Genomic DNA, 6,000 nt, shown 5'->3' with positions numbered 1-6,000 from the left:
AAAAGTGCAGTGTGTGCTTCTAGTGGGATATCATAGGAAGTACACTCTCTCTACATTCCTCTGGAAGGACACATCTCCACACTAACCTCTATGCATGGCAATGGCTGAATGGTAACATCTTAGCTGTAGGTGTCTTTGTGTACTTTTAGATGCTGCAGCTGAAGGTTGTATTTTCTAAGGCTGAAGGAGATGTGCTGTGAATGCAAAATTTAGCTTGCTAGTTTTCTTGGCTACTCTTTCTGAAACATTTCAGAATGGCATGTTGTAATTTGATACCAGACTCTGTAAATGTCATCAGAGCTGATGAAGGGCTGTGCAGTTTCTTAGAGAACAGCGGAAAGCTTACAGAGAAAGTGCAAATGCAAAACATGCTGAAATCAAGTAAAGAACTTCTGCATTAATGTTGTTGATTGAGTTTATAAAAATCATCCGACTGGCTACTTGGGGTTTCATTTTCCACTTCTGTAAAGATATTTCTTGAATTTCTCACGTAGGGATTATGTCTGTTTCAACAGAGATTGTTATGTGCTTGTCTGCACATAGCCATAGCAAAGCAACTGTTTGCTCCATACAGATGAGAGTTTGTTTTGGGTCTCATATGTCTCCTATTCATCTTTTGAACAAAGCACTGAAACATGAAATAATTGCTGCTAATTTTCTTAAGGGCTGTTATTGCAATATGGGGACACACTCTCCAAGAAGGTGTATTTATTGGAAAAAAAGTTTTATATTTCAAGAATGTAAAAAAGTGCAGTGAATAAGCAAGTGTCTGATAGCCAAAGGAGGGAAAACAGATGTAAACTACTGCAAAATGTTGGAGCTTTACAAGCACATATTTTGCTCTAGGTAACTTTTTATAAGAATCGTGAGCAGCTGTTTTGCAGGCAAATAGTACTTGTAGTTGATGATAATATAAAACGATAAAGGAAATGAAAGTGATCAAATCAAAACTTCCTTACACTGATGGTTCATTTTCTAGTTGTAACACACTTGGACAAAGCATCTTCTGTTCACATGACCAGGTTAGACAGAGCAGCCATACGTGGCAGAGCAAAAACCATTGGTTTGTCACAGCTCTGAGTGGACATGTAGGATGCAAATGAACAAATCACCGTTTCAACCTTGTCTCTGCCCATCTGAGGACAGCTGAGCAGGTATGGGTGGAAGAAAACAAACAGTTCCCCAGGAAATCAGGGTCAGAATATAACCAACTCTTTTCTATTTTCAGCTTGTGTAGAAGACTATTTTAAATTTAATTTTTAGTAAGGGAGAAGGTGGGTACTAGTCCAGTGCAGCCCTCTGAAGTGCTGCTTTGCTGCTAAAGCTTTAAGACGTTTTGAATGATGTGATGTTTCTAATGTTGCTGTGAGACTGACAGACAATCCAGTTACAAGATGCCCAGTTTCTTTCTTCCACACTCACTCACTCCCCCCCCCCAACAAGGAGTTATTCTCTTCAAGCAGAACAGAAGGCTGATGGTGGAAAGAAGCACTGAGTAGGCTGAGGCCATTCAGATTTCTCAACTGGTGGAGATTGGCTTTGTTTGAGATGAACCAAGCATACAGCCTGACAAGTTCTGGAGGCCAGACAGCAGTAAGACCAAATTGAATACATTTTCTAAAATACCTATGTAGGCTTTCTTTCCTGTGAGCAAAAATATATAACCAAAAGGAAAACTACGCTATCGCAGATTTAATTAATACTTTTTAATAATAATTCAGCCTTTATATAGACAAAATAGGTATTGAAAGTCCAGAATTAAGACCTGGGCTTGAATCCAGTCCTTTTCTTTGCTGGACTGTTTGTATTGTTTAGATTTTGATGTGGAACTGGCCTCGATATGCCTTGAGGCTTCCCTTTAATTTTTCCTAATTGGGACTTCGAGACAAAAGTGTCTTTGTGGCTACATAAAAATCATCCCATACTCCCCCAGCAGTGGCATAGATTGCTGGGAACTAGTGAGTGCATGGCATGTCTGCAGTATCATGGGGCAAACAGCAAGCACACCATAACTGCAGGCATCTATCTTGAGCTGTAAAGAATAATCAGTAGGGAGGACAGACAGTACAAATAGAGTAATCAGTAATCTGTAGTGCCAATGAAAGTACTCAGAAGTTTGCAAACTGGAAAAATGCCTCTACTTATAAACTGGTATCAAGGGGAGGAACTGCAATGCTAGTTATGAATAATAGCAATAAGCTGGTGCTGCTTAGGATTAAAAATGGGATGACTGACTCCAGCAGTCAGCAGTTCTCCAGTCTTGACTGGTTCATTAACTATAGCAGAAAACAAATACACTGGGGGCAGCTTCTTTTGCTTTTCCAGGACACTAACAGCAGTGACACTGGGCACCCTTTATCTTGAAAGGCCTCTGTTGAGAAGAAAACTGACTGCATAAACTGACTGCGTCTATTTCTGCAGTTCACTAAATCAGATTCCATGAGAAAATTAACTGCATAAGCTTTCAGATTTTCTATGAGCCAACATTTAGAGCAATGTTCTTTTATTAGCCAAGTGGTCTTTAAGATAAAATATGCACACAGGTAGAATTAGATTCCAAAGATTGTTTAGGCAATAATTCAGCTTGAAAATCATTATATGGAAGGCAGGAAAATCACCCCAGGGAGCTTGTGCAGTGTGATGCTGTACCCTTTCATTTCCTATTGCTGAGTCATCACTAAAAGAATTGAAGCTTTTTCCTAAGAAAATAGTGGTAGCGATATCTCAGCAAAGCTGAAGGGAATCACAGGTATATCAGAGTGCTGGTCCTATATTCTATTTGGCTAGAAATGGTGTTGAATGCTTAATGCCCTAAAGATGTCCTTTTCAAATACTCCTTCACTTATCATAGAATCATGGAGCCACAGAATGGTTTGAGTTGGAAAGAACCTCAAATCCGACCCAGCCCCAACCACTGCCATGGGCTGGCTGCCCCCCAGCATCTCAGGCTGCCCAGGGTCCCTTCCATGGCACTGGGCACCTCCAGAGATGGGGTGCACGTAGCTCTGGGCAGCAGTGACAGCACCTCACCGCCCTCTGAGTGGAGAATTTCCTTCAATATCAAACCTAAATCTCCCTTCTTTTAGCTTAAAGCCATTCCCACTTGTCCTGTATCTGCCCATGTAAAAATCCTGTTTCCCTCATGCTTGTAAGCTTCCTTTAAGTACTGGAAAGCTGTGATGTCTGAACCACAATGAAAAAATAGGTTATCCACAAATAGCTAATTCAATGCAAACAGGAAAAAAAACAAAACAAAACAAAAAAAAAAAACAAAACTTTTTCTCTGGCCTTTGGTTGTAGTTAAAAACAAATAGCTTTAGTCAGAATATTTTGCTTCTCTCTGGTTTTTCAAGTTACCCCTACTTTGTGGCTGCTTTTGTATGAAACCTCAGGATCAGAACACCTACCAAAATGTTCTTTCTTTGCATAGTGGTGCTTCTGTGGGCTTTACACATCAAGATTCCAGACCTGTATGTCCAGCACTGCCATTCAGAAGCTAGAAAGTTTAGCAGATCTTATAGGCTATATCCTTTTTCATTTATTTTAATTTCAAATAAATTGCATCTCCACATCCACTGTTGAACACTAACAGTTCTATGGGTGTTTCAGCTGCAGGAGTGCACAATGCAAAGCAAGCTAAGGGATGACACAAGCAGTCTGTCTGGTTTAAAGATCACAATCACATTCTTATGTGCTTCCAGGAATTCTCACTTGGCTGTTGCCATTGTCACTGTTTCCGGTTGCTGTCTGTTGATGTGTGATAGCTGCTGGTGGACAGATAGAGGCTCTAGAATATTGAAGGTTAGGCTGGAACTGAGGACTGAGGTTAGCAGTCGTGTGTTTGGGGGTGTGAGAATAAGCTACTTTTAATCATTGCATTTAGAAAGCTGTGTACAAGAAGGTGATTTACCTTTCTGTTTTAGACACATTAGTAGTTTTGGATTCTATTCCTTGTAATGAGTCAAGTAAGTGAAGTGTTGTAGTTAAATAATGGAAAACGAGGAGAGCTCCTCCATGCCAAAAACATAGCAGCTTTTGACAGAAATAAAGAATACGTGAAAACAAGCATGTTTCAGGTCTGTGTTTAGGAAATATTCTACTTCATGTGTGTTTTTGAACCGCTTATTAATATTCTAAGAATATTTTTTCTTCCATTTAATAATTTCCAGATTGTAAAGCTTCATTTGATTGCAAGCTGAAAGAGGCTGGTGGCTTTATACTGTTCCTTGTAACATTAATTTATTAACAGGCGTGGTGTCAACAAATATCTTCAAATATAGCTGCTCTTGGCTTTCATGTGAATATTGATAGTTTAAAGAATGTTTAATTGCAGTTATAACTGATGAATTGATACTACTGAATCTGAGGCAGCTTTGAGCAGAATTACCCACTTCAGCCTCACAGCCCCTCTGTTTGTAAATGCCAATCAGTTCATTGTTTTAATTGTTTCTCAGGAAATGTGCAAAATTCCTTACAAACTCAAATCTTAAACATTGAGAAGTGTTACTTATATATAGCTAAAGAGAGGAAAACAGGTAGCAATGGGGCATCTGTTCTCTAGAATTTAGGGGATATTCTATTATTTTTAATATTTAGTGGCTCGGGAGCTGAAGAATATAGAATTGAATTATTATCTCAATGCACATATACATAATCTATATTAAACAATATTATGCTGAAGTAATAACTAATTAACTGTAAATATAGTCGCATGTAATGCAGTGTGATTTTTTTTTTTTTAATGAACTTGACGTAAATAATATAAAAGCAAATCCAAGTGATTTGTAGCTTGAAATATTTAAGACTCTAGATTACTTTAGCAGAGAATCTACCTTGATGTTTTTTGTAGTCATGTTGCTCTCCTTTAAAACAGCTCTTTTTGTCTTGTTTGGAGAAGTTCAGTTTTTCATTCATGGACATTTGAATGCAACTCAAAATGTTCAGATGTTGGAGCTTTACAAGCACCTATTTTGCTTTAGGGAACTTCTGATAAGACCTGTGAGCATCTGTTTTGCAGGCAAATAGCACTAGAAATGTGAGCGGTGAAATGTGTTCTTCATTACCATTGTATTTTGTCCCCAACTTCTCTTCCTTTTCCTACTGATAGTATAACTGCACAGCCCACAAAAGGGGAAAAAAATAATAAAAGAATTTATCAACTTGAATCCCACCTCCAAATAATTCTGCTGAAGCAACACCAATAGGCCTACATGCACTTAACTCATGCCCTTGAATACTTTCTCACCTGGCCCATGACCTCAGTGGTGCAGTAGTGGGCACTCTGAAGAGTCTAAAATAACCACCTCTTCTTCACGTAAAAAGAACATGCACAGACTTTTAACTTTGTCAACATTTCCTTCATACTATCATAATGAAAAGACCATTGTTTTTTTTACTCTGATCACAGAGATGTCTTTATATGTTCACAGAATCATCGTACAGTAGTTCTCATAATGAGCACATAGACCCATTCTTAAGCCGTGCCTCAAATTCTCTTTGCTCCTAAGTGAATCTGCCTGAACTACAAGGTTAGACAATATCTTTATTAAACTCCATGCAAAGTCAAGTTGAAACTGAAAGAAACTTTCTGATTTTTAAATTAGAAGGTTAAAAAGAAAAAGAGATGAGGATAGTCTTTGAGGACTGCCTAGATCCTCCTCTCCCACTGACCTGTGAAGGCAGAGCCACAGCTGTTAGAACAAGCTCTGATTGTGGTACTTCAAATTCTGGTAATACAGGGCAAGTTTTTATTAAGTATGCAACCCAGATTCCTGCGGAGATTGCCTATGTGAGAAACTGTCTATACAAAAGGCCTAAAAAGATAGAGCAGGAGTCCACAGTTTGGTGCTGAATGTGCATACAAAAGTCCACAATGGAAAATACAACAAACAGGCGACAGTATTCTTTTATCTGGGTCCAGACACAGTCACACTGCACTGCAAGCCTTTCATGGATAAAACTGCAAATCCACTTTCACGGACAGTGACCCCAGTGATTTAA

The sequence above is a fragment of the Excalfactoria chinensis genome, chromosome 6, assembly GCF_039878825.1.
Source record: "Excalfactoria chinensis isolate bCotChi1 chromosome 6, bCotChi1.hap2, whole genome shotgun sequence".
Classification (NCBI taxonomy): Eukaryota; Metazoa; Chordata; class Aves; order Galliformes; family Phasianidae; genus Excalfactoria; species Excalfactoria chinensis.
Note: the sequence above shows the minus strand (reverse complement) of the source record.